Source organism: Mesoplodon densirostris, chromosome 3 (assembly GCF_025265405.1).
Source record: "Mesoplodon densirostris isolate mMesDen1 chromosome 3, mMesDen1 primary haplotype, whole genome shotgun sequence".
NCBI classification, from domain to species: Eukaryota; Metazoa; Chordata; class Mammalia; order Artiodactyla; family Ziphiidae; genus Mesoplodon; species Mesoplodon densirostris.
This window is the reverse complement of record NC_082663.1, coordinates 40,921,112-40,946,332: the sequence shown is the minus strand read 5'-3', so window position 1 is coordinate 40,946,332 and position 25,221 is coordinate 40,921,112.

The following is a 25,221-nucleotide window of genomic DNA, read 5'->3' as shown; positions in this document are numbered from 1 at the left end:
AAAACTTAGATGGTAATTTTAACAAATTATTGGAATCTGAGTGTTGACTGGCATGAGAAGAAGAAGCTCCTGCGGTCACAGTCTTATGCGAGCCATCCCTTTTTCATTGGCTTTACCTACCCAAATTTTCATGGTGAAGATCTGAGAAAGATCCCCTTATGATTCTGACAGGGAGTAGAAAGAAGCAATCATTGTGAAATATGCTCAGAACCTTTTCCAAATAAATTGTGCTATGATGAAAGAAAATCCATGCAAATGTCTACTAATTCCTTTTGTAACCTAGTAGAAATATGGGAAGATCAATTGACGGGGGAATTGAATGTGTACCTTGTATTTCTTATATTACCTATCTTAGGAATCTGCTTTTTTTTTTTTTAGAATATTTAACTACTTAAGAATTAATCCATATGTTTTTTTTTTTAAACCCCACATTTGTTTATTTATTTATTTATTTTGGCTGTGTTGGGTCTTCGTTTCTGTGTGAGGGCTTTCTCTAGTTGTGGCAAGCGGGGGCCACTCTTCATCGCGGTGCACGGGCCTCTCACCATCGCAGCCTCTCCCGCTGCGGAGCACAGGCTCCAGACGCACAGGCTCAGTAGTTGTGGCTCACGGGCTCAGCTGCTCCGTGGCATGCGGGATCCTCCCAGACCAGGGCTCGAACCCGCGTCCCCTGCATCAGCAGGCAGACTCTCAACCACTGTGCCACCAGGGAAGCCCAGGAATCTGCTTTGATTGTAGTTATCTATTTCAATAATAGCAGTAGAGAGATATGATTTCTAAAACTTGTGATAAAAACAAAGCAAATCTCTACTTATTTTCATGAGGATTTGGTCATTAAATACTATACTGTTTATCAAGGGTAGTGATGAAAGGACATGAGCTTTTTGAGAAAAATTAAAATAAAGCATCATTCTCTTGATGTAAGATTCATAGTTAATTCATTTAGGTGTCCTCTAATGCATGTCTCACTGGGTATTCTGAGCTTGACAGCTCCTAGAAATGTGCCCACCTTACATAGCAAACTTTGCTTACAGGTTATGGGGTTAGAAATGATGAGTCAGGTCTCAGAGCTTTTTAAATTTAAAGTTTGTTGGTAGTGAGACAGTAACACATAAGTTTGGTTGGCTGAATTACAGAGTGAATGCAGGGAAACCTACTCAACCATGTTGAGGTAGGTCAGATAGTATCTGTTGCTTACCACCCCGGTCACTGCTTACCCCAAGTCTTCCCTATTGAATGATAACTATCCTCATTACTCTGTTTCACATTCAATTCTTCATAACTTTCTAATGTAATCCTATGATGACATACAATTTGTAGAGAGCACTTTGGATTGCTTTGCTTATTTTTCTTTTACTGGCACCAGCATAGTTTCTCTGAACCTGCTTCTGGACTGGATTATTTCCTATAATGCAAGAATACCACTAAAAATGCTTCACTGAAAATAGAGAATGGGCAAAACACTTAACGAATAATAATGGAAAGGTAGGTAATATTAAACAAATTTTGTGACAGGCTTTGCGTGTTTATTGTAAAATAATAATTATTTTCCTTATTTTAATTTTATTAAACAAACTATTCCTTCAGCTTAGAATTTCCTATTAAAATAGGAAGTATTTATCTTTGGAGACCTGTTGTAAAAGAAAATATTTTTGAAGTAGATAGATTACTCTCCAGTGATAAAAGCTACATGATTACCATTTAGATTTTCTCTGTTATTGATTTTTGAGCAGCAGAGCCTTACAGAAGAGTATTGTAACTAAGAGTATTGTGACTTAGTGAACTAGATGAATTTCCATAGGAATTTCAAGTGCTCTCAAATGAACTCATTTTATTTTAACTAGAGTATGTAAAAACCTACTTTTCTTGGATATTTGAACTCACAGGACATTACTAGCAATGACCTGAATCCGTAATAAGACAACACGTTTCCTTAAATATCTTCTCTTGAGCTAGACTAAAAACTTATCATCTTCCATGAATGCCAGTACTAAAATAATTTATTTCTCAAGCAGAATAATATAAACTCTGCCCAGTGGGTTGGGGGAAATTGATGTTCTGCCCTGCCATTAAGTACCAAAGGAAAAATTCCTAATCAGCATTAGAGTGTAGGCCTATGCAAAGTAAATAATATGAACCTCCAATCAGTAACATGTAATATACAAAGTATTATCAAAGATGAATTCATTTGGGACTGACAGGAAACTGAGAAAGCTGTAAGTATAGATTTCTTTTATATCAATGTTTGTATTATAATATCTATATACCAAAGTATAGTGACAGAAAAATATATCACTCACAGAATGACATTTAGGACAGATACCAACATACAACTCTAAGATTCACTTACTCTTAAATCAGAGACCTTCATATACCTATGTCATTCAAGAGGAGGATGAGTGTCACATAAAAAAATCTGTGGGAAAAATGTTATATGAATTAAGGTTTTCTCAAATTGATTTTAAAATAGAACATACCATATTTTGCATAGGAAAACTTACTTTCATTTTCTCCAGCAATTATTCACCAAAGCTAATTTATACTTCCAAAATAAAGTGAAGAACTTCAAAGACTACCCACAGAATATTTATACAACACATGCTTTTTACAGGGTTTACATAAGAATGTTCTTGCCATGGAAGTGGGTGGGGAAACAGAGACAGGGAGGGAAAGAGTAGAATTTTATATGTGGTCTAAAAAAGCACTTCCATTTCCCACTTTTCCCCCTCATAGATGAAGACAGGATGAACAGCTAAAATTACTAATTGGTTTACTGATCAGTTGTACTTTGTTCGATTGATTTGCAATTAATTCTGGTTTGTGGTGCACTGAAGAAGAAGGTTGGCGCCAACCTTTGAGGGAGCTGATACTTAATACCCTGCTGGAGACGGCAGGCCAGGGTATCAATATTCGGTCTGGAGACAGCTCCTAGACCCTCGTGTGAAGAATTGCTCTGCTCCCTCTTTCTAGGGAGGCTGAACTCATTTTATTTGTTTCAAGAAACAATAAAATGTAAGCTTTATAATGTTATGTTTAATCTTGCATAATTAAGAACACAATTTGGGAGTATAAATCCTTTTGCTCACTGTCTTTCCTCTTATCTGTATCCACATTGAGTCATACAGTCACGCATAGGCACACTCCCAATTGGCTAAAGAGAATCTGATGAACTGATTTCTACTAAGTAAAAAAGGATTAATAAAAACTTAAGTATTAACCTTCCTAGGTTAATTTTAAATGTCATTTCCATTTTAAATATCAGAGTCAGAGGGCTGAAGAAATAAAGCTCTAATATTGAAATTACCATTATTAGACAATCAATGGGTTAAAAGTGTGGAAGGCAAAAGTACCATATTGGTCTTCATGACATTGTGCATTTGCTGACTCTGCTAATATTAGTCCCTCTCTATCCACCCCCTACTAAGAAAATTATGAGTTTGGTGCCTTCTGTTCTTCTCTTTTTAACTTGTATAGATATTTATGACGATTGATTTTTTTTATTGAAGTGTAGTTGATTTACAATGTCCTGTTAGTTTCAGGTATACAGCAAAGTGATTCAGTTATACACACATATATATATTTCAGATTCTTTTCCATTATAGGTTATTACCAGATATTGAATATAGTTCCCTACGCAATACAGTAAATTCTTTTTATTTATCTATTTTATATATAGCAGCGTGTATCTGTTAATCCCATGCTACTCATTTATCCTCACCACCGCCCCCCGCATTCCTCCCGTAAGTTTGTTTTCTATGTCTGTGAGTCAGTTTCCGTTTTGTAAATAAATTCATTTGTATTACTTTTAGATTCCACATATAAGTAATATCATATAATATTTGTCTTTCTCTGTCTGACTTACTTCGCTTAGTATGATAATCTCTAGGTCCGTCCATGTTGCTGCAAATGGCAATATTTCATTATTTTTTATGTCATGCCTTCGGTTCTTAAGTGATATTTTTTCTGTCCATGTCCAATCTTTTATAAGACTTTTAACAGGGTCATTTGTTTACTGTATTGTTTTATAATCAGGAATATATTAATATCAATATTATAAAACTTTATGATCTTGTTTAATAAGAATTGAAATCATAATTAATACATATTTTTCTGGCCCTAAAATCTAAAATCCTCCTATATAGATACAAAATGTAAAGTTTCAGAAAAATTTTTAAACATTACTTCTATATTTTCATAATGGTAAAATGTCTCACATTAACTGCTGACTCTCTGAAGCATGTGCACACATTTTTCTTCCACTTATACTTGAATAACCACTGCGTCAATTAGGATTGCATTGGGGCGCACTTAACAGAAACCTAACTAAGTGGCTTAATACCTGTCTGCTTATTGGTTTATTTTTCTTACCCGACATGGAGCCTACAGTTAGGCAAGCCATGGCTGATACTGCTACTTAAGAACTAGGCTCTTCTCTTCCTACTTTGCATCCTTAGGGCATGACTAATTTTCATGGTTGATAATCATCTGTTCCACTTTTCAAGTAGGAGGATGGATAAAGAAAAGAAGGCAAAAAGGAAAAACAGCCTTGGCTGGTCCATCCAGTAACTTGAGCTCATTGGTTAGGAGTGCATCACATGGACATACCTAATTACAAGGAATTCTTAAAAGTAAATAGGTTGAATGACACACTGCCATCTTAAAACAAAGATGGAGCTCTCTTAAAAAAATGAGAATTGATATTAAATATAATATTTACTTATTTAATATCTGTATTTAAGGCTCCAAGATTTTATATTCTTTCTTTTGTTTGTTTACCTTACTCTATTTGAAGTTACATATTTAGTGTTTATTTCTATCTTTTTCTAGTAAGATAAAAGCTCCAAAAGAGTGGAGACTTTGTTTTCTTTTAGCTCATTTTATTTTCAGGGCCTAGACCAGTTCTTGAAATATAGTAGTCATTTAATATATATTTGTTGAATGAATGAGTGAATAAATTTATTCATTCATCAATTCAGTACAAATATATTAAACATCTACTTTGCATCCCAATGCTAACCAGAATGCTAAGTATTAAAAATACAAATTCAAATAATGTCAGTTTCATAACATCAAAGTGCTTAAAGTTTATGAAGAAATCGGTCATGGAAACAGGTGAAATGATATGTGATAAAGGCCACCATCAAGGTTTGTACTGAGAAGTTTTCCTGGAGACAGGGCATCTAAATCCAGGTTCAAAACAAAAAGTTCTATGAGCTGGGGGAAGTATGGTGGGGATTAGATGGACAAGAGAGGGAGGAGATATGTTAATCAATAGGACAGAAGAATAGTATATGAAGTCAGGAGCTCCTGGTACAGGCAGGAAACCCTAAGTAGGGTAATATAACCAGACAAGAGTTTGTGTGTGTTGGGCATGGGGGAGACGGTGGTGGGGGTGTTTTGATTGTGTGAAGAAGGTTAGAGTTGGAAAACAAAGGCCAGGTTATAAAAGGCTTATTAGTCAAGCTAAGGAGTTTGATCTTGAAGGCAAATAGAAAGTTTGACACTGGTGTATGACATGATTTGATTTTTAAAAGTACATAAGGTAAATTAGAGGTAAGGAAAAAGTCAAGAGCAAAAAGACAGTTTAAAATGAGTTGGATGAGGGAATAAGGGAGATGGATTCCTAAAAAAGAGAGAAATTACATGACATGGCAGCAGTTTAGGTGGTGGGTTAGTGTAACAAAGGGAAGGAAGAGTCATGGATGACATGATTTCTGAACTGGTTACACAGAAATACAGAAGATTGACACCTTAGTGGGGGACAAAGTGGAGAGTTCGGTTTTACAAGTGTTCAATTGCATTTTCATTTCTTAATAATGTCTCTTTACCCTTTGTTTTCCTCTCTCATGGTAATTAATTGAAAATAATTTAAATTCTCCAGTTTGTAACACCCACTGAATACACTATTAGCAACATTAGAATCTTTTCTTATCTTTTCAAGTTAGACTTCACAGGGTTTTCTGTATATAGTCCCTTATAGGAAAAAAAACTCCTAACTTAACTTGAAGCAACTTGTGGACTTAATTTTAAGTATGACATAACTTCTTTTTTCCCCCACCTATTACTTCAGAAAATTTATCCTGTTATAAAGCAAGTTTCAATGAGCAAACAAAGAATGTATTCAGCTTACTCCGTTGTAAGTTTCACCTGGCAATGAGAACAGTCCCATCTCACCTGGAATATGTTTTACAAAAGAGGTACCTATTTGCATTACTATAGTTTTCATTTCAGCACAGATGAGTTCTGATTTCCAACAATCCTAATCTTGAATCTTGTTCTTGTGTAATTTATTAACACCTGATAATGGAGGCCCTGTTTATAAATGGACATTTGTTTCTTTTCAGTAAGAATGTGATGGCATGCCACAGATGTATAACCAAAAGAGAACAAAATAGGGCAAATCATAATTGTTCAGACTCCGTAGAACTAATAAATTATGTGCGTGATTTGAAATATTGAAGAACAGTGATCAGAAAATGAACCTCAGACTACATATTACTCTGGAGTGCCCTTTTCACTCTCTTGTGATCTTGCTTCTGCTGCTGAATGAGTTTCCAGCTCCATTTATAATCAGCTACATTAGGGACACTATAGTCATCACAGAGCATCCCCATGAGAATGGTGAGAGGGTTTCTTGACTCCAGTCTAAGAAAGTTATCTGTCACTTTATCTGATTGAGCGCTTTTAACTGATGCCAAGCCTGCTTATATAAAGGCATCCATACTTTCTCAGAGAAGCTTGTGTGGTTAGCAAGGATGTGAGGCAAGATGGAGGGGGGAGGAGAATACCTTTGCTGAATAAATAAATTGATCCATGTGACTTTTTTAAGCCGATCTATTCATTGTGATATTTAGTTGTACAGCTTCTCAATTGGGAGAACATGAATCCTTATGGGACAATTTCATGACTTATGTCATAATTTAGCCAGTGTGTCACATTATTTATGTGTTATAAATCAAGAACCCTGATGTTGAGTCTAAGAAATCTATAGATCTAGTGCTTGATAAAGAGAAAGCTACATGTTCTAATATTCAAACTATCAAATCAATCACTATTAATTGAGCACTAGTCCAAGGACAGTAGTTGGTGAGAGGATGTTAATAAGGCATAAGATGCAATTCTTAAGTTCACAGATAAATAATTATCATACCACGTGACATTGGTGATGAATCTACAGGGTAAGAAAATGGAGAAAACCACCATGAGGAGAAAGAGAGAGAAGCACAGAAATACAGGAGTTGAATTAAATTGTGAGAGACAGTGGAGAGGGTGGGAAAATAAATCATTTTATCTTTTTTTTTTTTTTTTTTCTTTTTGCGGTATGCGGGCCTCTCACTGTTGTGGCCTCTCCCGTTGCGGAGCACAGGCTCTGGACGCGCAGGCCCAGCGGCCATGGCTCACGGGCCCAGCCGCTCCGCGGCACATGGGATCCTCCCAGACCGGGGCACGAACCCGCATCCCCTGCATCGGCAGGCGGACTCTCAACCACTGCGCCACCAGGGAGGCCCTGTTTGTTTTTTATATCACATCCTTTTTAAAAGTACATTCTCAAAAAATAGATGTGGTGCTTTAAGACAGCATCATCTGCATGAACCACACCTCAGATCTGTGGTTCCCTACAACAGGAATAACAAATAAAAGTTGTGCTTATTAAAAAACATTTGAAGGGAAGAGGAAAAGCTTGAGTGGAAAAGAGTTCAAAAAATGCATTCTCAAGAAGCAAGCTTATGAGAAATGTGCTGTTTGGGTCTAAAGTAATTGTCAAGGTGCAACCATACCCCAAGGGACGAATAACTTCATCATAGGTGAAGAAGCAGGTAAAGAAGACTTGGGCAAGTCTTATAGACAGGGAAAAGGAGTAAATTTTATGTATGATTTGGAAAGAAGGAGTAGGAAGATTATTGCAAACAGAACAGAGGATAGGAAATTGATGAGGCTGTTAATAAATTAAACATTATGACAAGGCCAGTGTTCAAATGCTATACAATAGAATGGGCATTATGGTTGATAAAATGCTGGGATACTACCATGTAGATGGTAAACATTGAGTGCCCCAGACCCTCCAATTGTCTATGCTGTTCTAGTCCCTTCCATGAAACTCTCAAGAGTTTTCCCAAATCCTCAATTAAGTGCTTAAACCTAGAGCAGCAGGGTCTTTAGAACCCTGTCCCAGATCTAAGGTCACCTTCCATTCTGATTGCAGCACTAGTGCTAGTGGCTTACTATTATTCCTGCATTGGGACATCAAAAAAATACTTTAAAAATGTATTTTAGTGTTTTTCTATACGAAAATGAGGATAATGCCTTAGGAAATTTAGAAATGGGACACAAATTTATAGACTTGTACAGTTATAGTGGTGCAGATGTATTGTTCTTAACAGAAATTAATTTGAAATAGGGCTCTATAGCAGAAGCACCACAATCACATAGAAAACAGAAATTTTTCATCAGTATTTATAAGCACTCTGTGTCTATCATTGGGCTAAGTTTTGGGAGTAATGGAAATGGATATAAAATGTGTGTAGAAAAATTTAGAAATCTTACAGCTGCAAGGGGTTTTATTTTTCTCATTTTCATAATAGTTAAGCATACCGGATAACAGGTACTAACAGGAAAATGACTATTGGATATTTTCTTTGTATTGTTTTCATGCAGCATTTTTCATATGGGCAACAAAGTGTACGTATTTGACAGTAATGAAATTTAACTTTTTCTTTCCAAATTCTGAAAGATTGTATTTCATCTCTTATACATGTTACAGCTACCAAAACATCAGGCCATACTTCTATGATTTTTTCCCCTAAGATCTTAACATATTTTATTTTTATTTTTACAATCTTCCTCCAGGAAATATTTATCCATTTAACTTTTTGCCCTCCAATCCTCTTTTCTCAAAGTTATTTTAATCCATTTTCCACATAGCCAACAGTTGGGTTTAATGTGGTGGTTGTTATTATCATTATTTTATTTTACATTCTGCTTAAAAACCCTCTGTAGTTTTTCATTGTCTTTAGGATAAAAACAGAAGTTTTCCACAATCTATCCTGCCTACTTACCTTTCCAATTTTTCCTTGTGCATCTTACTCTCTTATGTCTTCAGCCTTTCACCCTTCCACAGACACACATTCTGCTTCAGCCAACTTCTTTTACTTTTTGAAAGTGTCACATAATCCTTAAACTTTAAGACTTTATACCAGACATTCCTTCTGTCCGAAATCCTTTTATCCCCTCTAGTCTTCCACACTCAGCCAACTCTTACTGATTCTGCAGATCTCAATCATTTCATCTTGAATTGTCTTCCCTACGCAGTATAGTCTATGTAACACTGATCACCATGTCTTGAACATTGTAGATGCTTGGCAAATATTAGTTACATAAAGAACACCCCTCAACTTCCTATCCTCTTTTAAATCAGTTTAGAACATGACTTTACTGAATTTTTTTTTCCTGTACTTGAAGAGGAGATGTCCTTTTTGCCATCCAAGGCTAATTCCTCCACAGGAACTCTCATCACCATTTCCTAAAACCCCTTACACAAAACCATCTTTCATCACTTATCCCTTCCTACTTAGATATTGTCAAATTTTCCCTATTTTCATTGAATAGGTTTTTGGCATCTTAAATGTAAGTATAAAAATAAGGATACTTATTACTTACGTATAAAAGGAGACATTATAAATTTCCTAAGAGTAAATTAAAACAAAATAAATCTCACCATCCATATTTTCTTTATATTTCTATAATTCTGTGGTTGATGCCAAGCATGCTACGTTACAGGACCAAAGTAAGCTACTCAAGTTGCATTGTTTATTGATTGATTCCATTTGAAACATACAGCAGGAAGTAAGGGAAAAGAGATGAGGTAGGTTTACACACTTCAAAAAGGGTATAGTGGGATGGACTAACCACACTACCCAAATCCTATGGTATTTAATGTTCATATGGAAAGTAGGTGAAACTAAGTACAGAAGCAAGTAGCTTGTGAGACATTTTAGACAAGATAAAATAAGTAAAGTATATGTGTGATCATAGATAGGAAGAGATAGAAGGACCAAATAAATGATAAATGTTCATATGCTCATCATTTCCCCATTGACAATGTGGATATCAGGACCAGAGTTGAAGGCATGCAAAGGCACTCAGCACATGAAACTTTCTTGGAGCCAAACACACTTGCTTTATTAGAGAGATGCATGGCTCACAGGACAGCACCCACTTCTGCACTACCACTCCTCATGCTGCTTCTCCCTGGGATATCTGTCTTGCTTCCATCTCTGTTTGAGAGATCCTCACCACATTTCAAATTTCTGGTCAAGCTGTCTGCCTCTAAGAATCCTTGATCTCCGCTTTTGAAATTCTAGGTGCTATCGTAGCAGTAGAATATCCTCTACGTTGCTAAATAGAAAATATTTTAATGTAGAAAGTGTCCTTATCATATATTATACATGATTATATATCTGTAATATGTATATCTGTAATACATATATGTAATAATATGTTTGCAGATAGTTTGAATTATTGTTGAATTTGTGTTCTGTGGACCACCTGTCAAATGCTGCTCCTTGTCAAAGATATGTATTTTTCCAGGACATTGCTAGCAAATATTAATATTTGGACTTTAGAGAAAGCGATACATACAGTTTTATTTCTAGTAGTGTAAATCTAGTAGTGATGCCTGCTAATTCAATTTTGTGTGCATATTTCCTCATTTATAAATATGTATCTATTATAAATAATTGGATTAATTATAAAAATATGCAGTTATTTTTTATGTTCTTTGCTCTAGAGAGCTAGAATAGTTATTTTAAATTTGATTAAGGCTAGAGTGAATATTTATTAAAAAGGGAATCCTAGTAAAGAGGGGAATCAAGGGTACTTTCGATATTTAAACATTCAGTAAAAACTGTTAAAGTGAAAGATTATTACCAGTATCTTCTCTTTAAAAAAATCATGCAAGTATTTCATGTTTTCTTGTTATTAGAGAGAACTATTACTTCAATTACAAATTGTGAGTTTCAGAAATAGTACTTAGTGATTCAAAACATAGAAAGTTAATTGCATGGTTAAATATATGTACCCAGGACCCTCTGAAAAGTTATGGTCCTAAGACCCATATAACATGTTCCTATTTTCCTAGTACTTGTTTATCTGCTTTTTATCAACAGGAGTTTTACAAGGTCCTTATTTTCGCAGGCAATTTAATAGTGACTTGTTGTAAAGAAATCTCAGCTAGGCACTTTGATTTCCCAACATTCTAGGTTACATTCTCATTCTTGTTTTTTACTAAGTTTTATGCTTTCAAATCATTAATCAGAATTTTATTTTTTAAGGGCTTCTTGAGTACCTTAAATCAATCACCTGTTCTCTACTTATGGCTTCCATATGATTGCTTCTATTATTTTAGGTAAAGAAATGGAACAATTTTAGAAAAATTATTATATATACTTCAGTTCTGAATCTGTTGCTTTCACATATTACTACTTATTCAATTTTAGTTCAAAATTCTTTTTTTTTTTTTTTTTTTTGTGGTACATGGGCCTCTCACTGTTGTGGCTTCTCCCGCTGTGGAGCACAGGCTCTGGATGCGCAGGCTCAGCGGCCATGGCTCACGGGCCCAGCCGCTCCGCGGCATGTGGGATCTTCCCGGACTGGGGCATGAGCCTATGTCCCCTGCATCGGCAGGCAGACTCTCAACCACTGCACCACCAGGGAAGTCCTAGTTCAAAATTCTTTACACGCATGTGTTCTATATGTTGCGTGCCAATTGCAAAATATATGAAATTACTTTCTAAACTTTTCTTTTCCTTAACAACAAATAGATTATTTTAAATTTAAATTTGATTAATGTTGTCATTTTCCCACTTTAGCCATATTGCCCCTTTCTCCTTTACCTGTTTCCACATATATACATATATATTAGATTTCTCCCCAAGGTCTTTCCCTTGTACCTCTTTTCTTTTGTCTTTATTCTGAGGTGTAATCAACTCAAATGTCTTTAACTGTCAACTGTGCAAACGACTCTCAAATCTCCATGTTTTACAGTGAAACTGCTCCAAATCTTACATTTTCTTACTTTTAATTTTTTTCTCATTTTTCTCCATAAATACTGTTTCTTTACCTACCCTATTTTACGTAAAATTCTTGAGGTACAACATTTATTTTCATCCACACTTTGCAAATAGTTTCTTCGTCTTTTTAATCTTTTATTATTGCAAAGCTGCTCTAGTTTTGTTTCCCAGCCACTAGTGCTCATTAGAATTTCTTGTCTTTATCTTTGTAATTAATAAGTAGGTATCTTTTTTCATTAATTTACTTAGAACACAGTGAACCCATGAGGAGTTTAATTTGAATTGTTATTATAAACAAACTATATTATTCAAAATTTGTATAACTAATTCTTGCTGCATTTTAGAATTCTAATTTTTAAAACTTAGGCCCAAATGTTTATATATCAAGCTTCCTGACTTGAATTTAAAGATAAAAATATGTTAAATAATACCCATTGATTAATTAAAAACTAATTCAGAAGAAACAGGGGCCATAAATTTTAACCTAGAAATTATATGGGCTCTTGTTTCAAAGGAACAGTATAATTCTTAATTTTGAACAGGGTACAGTTCTGTGAGGTTTGGCAAACACAGCCAAGATTTAAATGGCTCCATCATCCCTCCATATGTCTTGCTAGCCTTTTGTAGTCTCCTCCTGCCAACCCTAGGCCCTGGCAACCACGATATGTTTTTTGTCTCTATTGTATTGCCTTTTCCCAAACGTCATGTAAATGGAACCATCCGTTGTGTACTCTTTTGGGCCTGGCTTCCTTCACTTAGCAAAATGCATTTGCAATTCATTCACGTTGTTGCATGTATCAATCATTTTGTTACTTCTTATTGCTGATTAGTATTCCCTTATAGTGTTAGTATTCCATTACATGAGGGTATCAGTTTGTTTAACCATCACCAGTTAAAGGACATTTGAGTTGTTTCCAGGTTTTGACAGTCATGAGTAAAGCTGCTCTAAACATTTGCATATAGTTTTTTGTGTGAACACAAGTTTTCATTTTTCTTCAGTAAATATCTAGAATTGCTGGGTCATATGGTAAATATGTGTTTAATTTTAAAAGACAAGCCTGTTTTCTAAAGTGACTCTACAGTGTATGTTTCCACAGGTGATGCATTGATGTCCAATTGTTTTAAATCCTTGCAGCCACATTGTATTGTTAATTTCTTCTTCTTTAAAAAAAAATAAAAATTTTAAGTCATTCTGTTAGATGTGTAGTGGCATCTTGTACCACCACAATGGTGATACAAAGTTGATTTAATTTGCATTTCCCTAAAGACAAATAATTATGAGTATCTTTTCATGTGCTTATTTGCCATCTGTCTATCTTTTTTGGTGAACTGTCTCCCCAAAGGTTTTGTCCATTTCTTATTGGATTGCTTTCTTATTCTTGAATTTACTCATGTATGTATGTATACATACACAAATATAGACATATTGATATATATATTTTCCTGGATACATATCCTTTGTCTCATGGATTTTTCAAATATTTTCTCCTAGTCTATGAATTATCCTATTTTTTTTTTGCACTGCTCTAAGTGCACTTAGAGCACCTCTGCCCCTGATTTATAGTAAAACTTGCCTTTTTTTAAAAGGACTATTTTTTAGAGTACTTTTAGGTTTACCACACAATTGAGAGGAAGATACAGAAATTTCCTATATACCTTCTGCCCCCATGCCTGCATAGCCTCCCCCATTATCACTCACCAGAATCGTACATTTTTTACCAAGGATGATCCTACATTGACATATCCTAATCACCCAGAGTCAGTAGTTTACCTTAGCGTTCACTATTGGTTGTTCTGTAAGCCTCCAGGACCTGTGGTTTGGTGTCTGATGTTAGTTTATGGGGAATTCTCAATCATTATAATTTCAAATATTTCTTCTGTTTCTCTCTCTTTTTCTTCTTCTGATATTCTGATTACATGTATATTATCCTTTTTGTAGTTGTCCCACAGTCCTTGGATATTCTCTTCTGGCTTTTGCCAGTCTTTGTTCTCTTTGCTTTTTGGTTTTGAGGATTCTAGTGATATATCCTCTAGCTCAGGGATTCTTTCCTCAGCTGTGTCCAATCTACTTATATGTCTTTCAAAGTCATTCTTCATTTCTGTTACGGAGTTTCATCTCTAGCGTTTCTTGTTTTAGATTCTTTCTTCAGATTCATATCACTCTGCTTAGATTACCCATGTGATCTTGCATGCTGTCAGCGTTATCCATTAGAGCCCTTACCATATTAATCACAGTTTTTAAATTCTCTATCTGATAATTCTAACATCCCTGCCTCCAGGTCTGCTTCTGATGCTTGCTCTGTCTCTTCAAGTTGTGCTTTTTGCCTTTTAAGCCTTATAATTTTTGATTGATAGCCAAACATGCTATACCAGGAAAATGGAACTGCTGTAAGAGGCCTTTAGTAATGTGGTGGTGAGGCGTGAGGGGAGAGGGCAAGTGTTTTATAGTCCTATGATTAGGTTTCAGTCTTTTAGTGAGCCTGTGCCTCTGTACTGTGAGCTTCACAGGGTTTCCTTTTTTCTCCCCCCTTGGGTGGGACAGGATGGCTAGAGTGGGCTGGAGTTTGTTCCATATTACCCTTCTCCCAAGGAGAAGGCTAGACTCAGCTGGAGTTGGTTAGTTAACTTCCCCTTGGTTAGTTAACTAGTTTCACCTGAAAGTAGGCCTCGTTAAAAGGAGTGGAATGCTCTGCAGTATTTCAAAATGGTTCCTTTTCCCTCCCACCTGCCAGGAGGCTGAGGGGATTTCTCTTCCATATTTACTGTGGGAGTTCAGTTTACCACTCCTGGTGGCAAATCTCACAATACTGATGATTGAGTCTTCCTGGAGTTTTTAATCTCTTGAGTTGTCTGCACTGAGCCTTCAGCAATTTGTCAATTAAAGTTCAAGATTTCCTACCCACCCGTGGAGGTTCCCGTGGAGGTTTCTTTTTGTGAGTCTCTGCTCTGGTAAGTCAAGACTCCCTTTATCTGTCTGTTTGTGTCCAAACTTGGGAGTAGTGTTTTGCTCTGTGTCCTTCCCTATCTTATGGATGCAAGAAGAATTGTTGATTTCTTAATCTATTCAGCTTTTTACTTGTTATTAGGACAGCATGGTGACATCCAAGCTCCTTTCATGTGGAACCTGTGAATTACTTTTTCATTCTCTTAGCAATGTCTTTCACAGAGCAAACTATTTTAATTTTGACAAAGTCCAATTTATCATTTTTTTTTCTCTGAAAGATCATATTTTTGGTGATGTAGCTAAGAGCTCTTTGTTTAACCTAAGGTCAAAAAGATTTTCTCTTCTTTTTTCTTACACAAATTTTATAGCTTTATATCTTTTGGTAGATTTTTAAATTATTTAGGGCTAATTTTTGTTAATAGGTGAGGTTTAGATTAAATTTTTTGTTTACAAAATGGATGACCAATTGTTGTCAGCAACATTATCTGAAAAAATCTCTTCTTTTTCACTTAAATTGTATTTGCATTTTGTCAAAAATCAATTGCCAGTATCTGTGTGGGTACATTATTGGATGTTCTATTCTGCTAAATTGATCTATGGGTCAACCTTGACAACAATACCATACTGTACTCTGGAAATCAATTAGTGTGAGCCTTTCAACTTTATTCTTTTTTCACAGTTTTTTTTTTGGACAATTCCTTTCTTTCCATATAAATTTTTGAATCAGCTTGTTCATCTCTCCAAAAAGTTCTGTTTGCATTTTGATTGAGATTTCTTCAAATGTATAGATCAATATGGGAGAATTGTCATCTTAAGAATATTGTCTTCCAATCCATGAATGAGGTATATCTCTCCATTTATTTAGGCCTTGTTTGATTTCTTTCATCAATATTCTGTAGTTTTCAACCTAAAGTTAGTTACTAACCTAAAGTTAGTAAATATATTTTGTTGGATTTAATTCGATGTATTTTATTATTATCAGTGCTATTATAAATGGTACTTCAAATTTGAATTCCAATATTTTATTGTTAGTATATTCAATTGATTTTTAATGTACTGACCTTGAAACTTGTAACTTTTCTAAACTCACTTATTAGTTCTATGATAGTGTTTTTTAGATTGAGGGTTTTGTTTGCTTATTTGTTTTTTATGTAGACAATTGTCATTTGCAAAAGGATAGAATTTTATTTCTTCTTTTCTAATTTATATTCATTAAATTTCTACTTTATGCCTTATTGAACTGGTGTTAGGACCCTAATACAATGGTGGATGAGAGTGGAAAGGAGAACAATCTTACCTTTTCCCAATCTTAAGTGTAAAATGTTCAGGTTTTCATCATTAAAAGATTGTATAGAAAGATTGAATTAAAACTATTTGTTCATTAAATGTGTGATAAATTGTGCAGTAAAATCATCTGGGCCTTAAGTTTTCTGTTGGAAGGTTTTTAACTATGAATTAAGTTTCTATAGTAGATATTGTCAGCTGAAGGGACCATGAACTGTAAAGAGGCAAAAAGGCAATTTATTAATCTGGGGTCTTAGAACTGCAATTTATGAATCACAGATTCCAGAGGAACCCAGAATATTGTCCCAACAGAGGAAAATGGGTGAGGGCTTTTATGAGAAAACAGGGAAAGTTCATGCAGGGTTATACAAATTGTTTACCAAATATTTGGATTGGAGGGTAAATTTTTTCTGTACATATAATTGGGTTATAGAACACATCTCATTTGTCAATAGGGAAAGGTATATTTTCTTTGTCCAGAAAAAGTCCCATTCTCAGCATTATTTCCTTTTGGCAACTCACCAACTATTCAGCAGTTTTATTTCAGAGTCTTTAGCAAAGGTTCAGCTCAGGCAGTAAACATAGAGGTCCTTAGGTCACGTCTCATTCATTCCTGACATAGCTCCTTTCACAATATAATACTATTCAGATTATCTGTTCCTTCTTGAGTAACTTTGGTAGTTTGTGTCTTTCAAGGTGTTGATCTATTTCATCCATGTTTTCAAATTTATCTGAATATAATACTATTCCCTTATTATTCTTTTAATATCTGTTGGGTTTTGAATGATGCATCTTCTCTTGTTCCTAATATTGATAATTTGAGTTTTTTCTTTTTCTTTTTTTCTTGGTCAGTCTGGGTAAAAGTTCATCAGTTTTATTGATTTTTTCAAGGAACTAATTTTTGTTTTTATTAATTTTTTCTATTAATTTTCTTATTTTAATTTCATTGAGTTCTGCACTTATTATTTTCTCCTCTTTGTTTTATATTTATTTAGAAGTCCATTTTCAAATATTAGAATATTTTAAGAATGTATTTTTGTTATCTATTTTTTAAATTTTAATTTGATTTTATATGGACAGAGTATAACCTTTGTATGATTTGTATTTTCTTTAAGTTAACAAGGTTGATTTTATGGTACAGAATATGATCTATCTTAATTAATGTTCCATGTGCACTTCTTAAGAATGTGTATAAGAAGAGCTGTCATTGTAAGAATTTTATATATGTAAGTTAGATGAATTTGATAGAGAGTGCTTTTCTGGTCTTCAATATTTTAACTTTCATTTTCTGCCAATTCTATCTAGTACTGAGAGAGGAATGTTGAGGTCTCCAACTGTAGTTGCAGATTTGTCTCTTCCAGTTTTGCTTTATGTATTATGAAACCCTGTTGTGGGTGCATACATATTTAGGATTTCTCGGTTTTCTTTGAGAATTGAGTCCATTATCATTATGTCATAGCTCCCTTTAACTGTGGTAGCATTTTTTATTCCAAGTCTTTTTTTTGTCTAATATTAATATAGCTACTCCAGCTTTTAAAATATTTGTTTTCATGTTATATCATTTCCCATCCTTTAACTGTATATGTAAAATGTGTTTATTGTTGACAACAGTCAGATCTTGCATTTTAATCTAATCTTACAATTTTTCTTTTAATTGGTGTGACTATTAAAATGACTGGTATAAATTTTACCATCATGGTACCTGTTTCTGCTTATTCAGTTGCTTTTTTTTGGGTGGGAGGGGAGCTATTTTCTTTTTTTTCCCCTCCCTTCCTTTGGGTTGATTAAGCATTTATTTATGGTTTATGTTTTTCTACTTTTTTATTATTTATACATTTTTAACTATTCTAGGAATTTCCTAAGTTTTACAACATACAACTTAATTTAATTAGAGTCTGCCTTTAAATAATATTACATTGCTTCACATGTTGTGTAAGGACCTTAAATACATATATTTTTAAAATTTCCACCTCCCAACCTCTGGGCTATTTTTGTCACACATATTACTTTTACATATTCTATAAACACAAAATACATTGCTACTATTTTTGCTTTAGATAGTGTGATGGTTAATTCTGTGTCAACTTTGAGAGTGTTTTTGTATGAGATTAACATTTAAATTGGTGAACTTTGGGTAACACAGACTGCCCTCCATAATGTGGGTAGACCCCAGTCAGCTGAAGGGCTGAATAGAAAAAATGACTGGCCTTCCTGAGTATGGAAAAAAATTCTCTGGCAGATTACTTTTGGACTAGAGCTGCACCATTGGCTCTCATGGGTCTTGAGCCTACTGGCCCATCCTGCAGATTTTGGACTTCCCAGCCACTATAATCACATGAGCCAATTCTTTACAGTAAATCCCTGTCTCTCTCTGTACCTGTATCTCTTTCTGTATCTCTCTGTCTCTGTCTCTCTCCCTCTCCACCCCCCTCTCTTCATATGTATACCTGGAGACCTCTAACCAGTACAGGTAGTTACCTTTCAGAGTAATTAAAGGAAGAAAAATATTTATTTTATTTTATTTTTTTACCTTTGTTTATTTTGTTTTACCTTCCATGTTCAGTAAACTTCATTTCTTCGTACAAATTCAAATTTCAATCTGGTATAATTTTCTTCAACCTGATAAACTTCATTAATATTTCCTTTAGTGCTGGCCTTCTAGCAATAATTTCTCTCTTTGTTTCTCTGAGTCTTTATTTTAAATGCATTTGTGAAGTATATTTGTGGGAAGTGAATTTTTTCTTTTTAGCACTTTTAAATATCACTCCATTGTCTTCACATGCATGGATTCTGATAAGTGTAATGTAATTTGTGTCATTCTTATTTCTCCATTGGTAATGTATCATTTTTCTTTTTTTTCAAGAAGTTCTTCATTTTTCTCTGGCTTTGGTAATATATACGTGTGTGTGTGTTTTAAATTTATCTTGCTCAGTGTCTCTGGGCTCTTGGATCTTTGGTTTGTTTTTGTAAACTTTGGAAAATTATTGGCAGTTATTTCTTCAAATATTTTTTCTTCCCATTCTGGAATTCTGATTTTATGTAAGTTATCTCATTTGATATTGGCTCAAAGTTCTTAAATCCTTTAGTCTTTAATTCTATTATTGTCATAATTATTAATTTATTTTATCTTTAGTTTGGGTCACCTCTTTTGACTTATCTTCAAGTTAGGTCTTTTATTCTTTCCTTAGCTAAGTTGCGTGTACTTTCTTTAACTGAATCTATGAGCCTATTGAAGGCATTCTTCTTTTCTAGTACATGCTTTTGTTTTCTGTTTCTAGCATTTCCATTTAATTCTTATAGTTTCCATCTCTGCTGAAATTATCCATCTGATTTTTCATTTTTCCCACCTTTTCTATTAGAACCTTTAACACATTGATTATACTTACTAAAAAATTTTCTCTCAGTGGCAACATATGTGTTATATCTGAGTTTTTCTTTATTAACCTCTTGGCAGTGAGTTGTTTTTTTCCTTTTTTTTCTCTACTTCATAATTTTTTGTTGTGGTTGAGTGCTATATATTTTGTGTAGAATAATAGAGAGAAATAAATAGTTGTAATGTCTGGAAATGGGAACAGCATTCTTTTTGTTATTCCTTTAGTATCAGGGTTTAATTTAATCGAATGAGGAGATGAAGAGGATTTGAGGTTTGTCATTGTTATGGTTACCCTCAGTGAAAACAGGGTTCAAAATTTTCTAATGATACTGTGTTTACATTGAGGGCTTGTATGCCAAGGAGATTTTCTCAATGCTTGCTCCATCCTCAGCTTTTATTCTTTTCTTTGTTTTAAAGCTCAGACATTGTCTCTCTCCATGTTCTTGTGAGTCTCTCAGCAGCATTACCCTCTTAATTGTTACTCAATGCTTATTTGCCTGGTAGCAGGAGTTATTCTCTGTTGTTCTGGTTAAACCTCAGTCTTAGGCAGTCACTGTTTCCAAGAAGGAGAGAAATCAGAGAGACTAAGAATGTTAAAAACACTTGACCCACTGTTGGTGGCTTCGAAGATGAAGAAAGGGACCCCTTGATTTTAATGCCCTTTTTATTGCCTTAATTCACCTGCTTGTTATCTCTGGGCTGGATGTGGATAAACTCTACATGAACTTCCTTGATGTTAGATTGACCCTCTTTTAATCCATTGTTCACATTGTCAAATTTAGTTTTTAAAGCACTGATAAGACTTTGGCACATCCATGCTTAAAAACATTTCATGGTTTTTTAGTGCAATGATTCATGCATTTATTCTTTCATTCATTTGTAAAAATCGAAAAAATTTTTTGAGAATTTACTATATACCAGTTATTACCCTAAGTGATCAATCTGTACCAATTCATATAATAGTCATAACAACTTTATGAGGAAGATAGAGTTATTATTTTTTTTAAATGAGAAAGGTAAAATTTCCAAAAGATAGATTTTAAAAGCCAGATATAAAATTCTGGCAGCCTAATTTTCAGAACTCATGAACTTAACCACCATATTATTCATTCAACAAATATCATCTGGCTGCTAACTAAATTCTAGTTATGCATTATGCTACATGCCAAGTCTATTTGAAAAAAGAAGATAGAAAGTGAGTCTTACAGAAACAAAATTCAACAACAGGAGGGCTATGGCAAAGGAAATGGAAAAAAAAAGATTAAAATGAGAGAAATATTATGAAAGAAGTTTACCAAGAGTTATTAATTAATTTTTAAGAAAAAGAAGTATAAATATTAAATAATAATTCTGAGATTTCAAAGATGCAGACCAGTAAAATGATGGTATCATAAACATAGATGAGGAAATAAAAAATGATCAAGTGAAATAGTGCTATATTAAGCCATTGAAGCTATCTATTTCTTCTTGAGTGAACTTTGGTAGTTTGTGTCTTTGAAGGATCTTTTTCATTTCATCTAAGTTGTCTAATTTATTGGCATAAAGTTGTTCATTATTTTCAATATTAGTAGAATCAGTAGTGATAGTACCTGTCACATTCCCAGGTCAGGGATCAATGACATTCATTGACAAATATTCAGTGTCTTAAAAAAAATTGTTTTCCATTTATTTTGTTTATTTATTGGCTGTTTTTGGCAGGAGGTAAAGTCAATTTCTTTTCATCTTTCTTGGTAGAGAGCAGAGATACATAACATAAATTGGATTTGGAAAATGTCAAGAAATTTGCATTAAAATAATTTAGTAATTAGAGAGAAGGAAATAGAATTCAAGAAAAATTCTGGATTAATATGTAATCATTGTATCTATAAATGGATGGACTGTTTAATGAAAGAGTATATAGGTGTAGAAAATAAAGTGAAGAACTCAGGAGTAGTCTTTGGAGATAAAGATTTAGAATGGAAATATTCTTTAGGGATGTTTAAATCAGTGATTTTGAGGGAAAAGCGTGCCCCACTCCCATCTCATCTCCCAAGGAAGTATGGTAAAATCTCTTTGGGTGAGAAGAATTTTGTTTGAAAACATAAAGTAGTATCTATCTAACCTCCTTGTTTTACAAATAAGAAACCTAAGGTTAATTTTTTTTTTAAATCACGAATTATGAGTTTGGGATTAACAGATACAAACTACTATACATAAAATTGATCAACAACAATGCCATACTCTATAGCACAGGAAACTATTTTCAATATCTTGTAATAAACTATAATGGAAAAGACTGAAAAAGGATATATATATATACACATAAGTATATATGTATAAAACTGAATCACTTTGCAGAAACTAACACAACATTGCAAATCAACTATACTTCAATTAAAAGATTAAAATTAAGAAAATCACGTGGCATCACAAACATGAAGTTACTTGGCAGCAGAAATATTTGAAGCACAAAAAATTATACTGAAGCAAGTATTTGCTTGATGCTGAATCCCCATTTTGGTTGATTGGGGTTGAAATATGTGGATCTACAAATTCTTTTATTCCTCCAAGTATCTGTACCTTTTGAAATGTTATTTTGTAGCTCCTGACCTCAAGATGTGGAATTTATCATTTACTCTTTTATATCTGGTCTGGTTGTGTGAATTGTGTTGGCAAACCTGTGTCAGAAGTGATGATATGCTAGTTCTGAGCTTAGCTTTCAAGAGGCATTGCATTCTTCCACTCACTCTTTCTCTTCCTCTCTGCACCCTTCTCCAGAATGAGAATAAATTCAGGCTAACCTCCTGAAGGGTGGGAGAACACATGCAATACAGACAAGTTGTCCCAGCTGAGGTTATTCTGGACAAGATTGTCAAAACTTACCTGTCAATTAACCCCAGAATCATAAGCAAACCCAGCCAAGATCAGCTGAGTCTGATTCTTATCAGAACTGCCTAAAAATCTGCCAAATTGTATGATAAACAAACATTTACTGTTTTAAGCCATGCAGTTTTGGAGTGGTTTGTTATACAGCAATTGTTAACTGATACATCCATTTACTGTTCTACCAAAAAAATAATAATTATAGTTTTGTTCCTCTCTCTTGACTAATAGAGATTTTCACATTATTTTCCTCTTTAACATAGTAAGAAAAATCGAGTTCATTATTTAAAGATTTTCGGATTTAATCATATACATTGGCAGTTTTACATGTTATGAGGAAGATAACGTGCATGTTTTGATCCATGCTCATAGTTTTTCATCTCCAACATTAACAATACACTTCTAAAGCAGATTGAAAAAAAAACAGATTAAACATTTCTTTCCTTTAATTCAGATATGAATTTCTAAGAGTAACTCAACTTTTCTTAAAAGTCAGCTAGAAGTGTTGGGCAGAAAAAATGTTATCTCCTAAACCATAGCCCATTGTGAATTAATCTGTCACACTAACCTGTCATAGATTTGAAAATGTTAGTGCTATCCAGAGAGCTTTGGCAACCTCTACTACATTTAATTGCAGAGTTTTTCTGTATATATGATAAGGCTTTTGTATCAGTTCTGCATCATAGAGTTATTTTCTTGAAGACATTTGGAACAAGAATTTAAGAATTATTTTTAAGTTCAATCAATTCTAGAACTACCAATAAAAATATCTCAACTGAGATGACAAGCAGGTACCTTCTAAGCATTTCTAAATTTACACAAAAACAAGCAATGACAACTATATCATAACCTAATCCATTGCCTGACAGATGACACATTTCTCTGGCATAAATCATAAGAAGAATTCCCATCTTAGAGAAGATAGAATGTGATAAAAGAATATGATAGAATTGAAGAAAATTAGTACCTACCATTTATTGAAGGCATTCTGTATGCAATATCTTTCTAGTTCCAAGCATTTTTATGTGGGCTTTATGTGTATCATGCCATTTAATCATTATAAAATACCCTATGAGGAATATAGAATTATACCCCTTTTCATATGATGACACTAAAGTTAACAACCAAGAAACAAAGTCTGTGATCCCATAATCCATCAGTGGTAAGGCATGAGGCCTTGAGAAAGATGATGCTCTGCGGCTGCTTCCCACTATCTATCTACCTTACGTTTGGTAGTGTATATATGTCCATGCCTCTCTTTCGCTTTGTCACAGCCGCAGAGCACAGGGAGATCAGCTTGGTGCTTTGTGACCGCCTGGAGGGGTGGGATGGGGAGGGTGGGAGGGAGGGAGATGCATGAGGGAAGGGATGTGGGAACAGATGTATATGTGTATGACTGATTCACTTTGTTATAAAGCAGAAACTAATAAAAAAAATAGAATAAATAAATAAATTAATTAATTAATTAATTTAAAAAAAAAAAAAAAAAGATGATGCTCACTCCCAGGACATCTTACCTGACCACAAAAGCTCAGCACTGTGACTCTCAAATGGGTTTGGTAACCCTGTCTCTATGATCATGCAATCACACCTATATAAATATATCACTATGTTTTTCACATTGTATTATAATTATCTATTTATGTGTTTATCAAAAACCCAAGAGTCTGAGCTTCTTGAAAGCAAGAACTATATTTATTTAACTCTGTTGACTGATGAAGCAGAACAGAATTCTAGGTGAGGATATATTTGACCTTTTTGGTTTAACTCTAGAGAGGCCCAGCACTAGGGAATATCAGGTTTACGAAAGGGTAGATATAATATGTGGGTAGAAAAAATAGAGGATATTTTACAAGTCCATATATGGAAGAGTAGACTGGCTTGTACCTTCCAGTAGAACAGCAGCAGCTGAGGACTCTCCCTTAGGCTCAAAATACAAGTATTCTTACCTAAACAAAGTGAATGAGACATCTGGAGGAGAGCTAGGCAGCTAGCATAGGTGACAGACCCCTAGAGTCAAGACCTTTGCATTCTGGCATTTAGAGCACTCCTATATGATGTTGGCCCCCAGATAACCATCATAGCCTCTCACTTAAAATAAAGCCTATATATTAGCAAACCCACGTATGTGCACAGAGCTTTGTAAAACTTTATTTGGGGGTAAGTTTATTATTAAATATGAACGAATACCTATGGGTCACCAAAGATTTGAGAAAAGCCTACAACATAGGCAAGAAAGATTAAGAGAAATAAACACATAATCCTAGGAGAAAAAATAAATGATTTGAAGTACAGTATAGAACTTAAAACAAAAGTCTAAGTAGAATCCTCACATAGAGTTGAAAAAAATATTATTTCTGCAACTCTGGAATAGGATGCCAATATAAAGGAGCCAGTAAAAAGAACTCTTAGAAACTGAACACTAGCTTCCAAAATCTAACAAACACCAAATAGAAGAAGTATAAGTACAATTGAGGGAAACTCCTAAACAAAAGCAAAAAAGCAATGAGATTCAAAAATTGAAAGAAAAAAAAGTACAGAATTTAAACTCTGGATGGCCAAAATCTGATCAATAGAGGTTTGAGAAAGACAGAGTAGAGAAAATGAAGAGATTTTCAAAGAAAGAGTGCAAGAAAATCAAGATAAAGAGAGATTTCTGCAAACTAAAATGGCCAACAAAATACTCAACA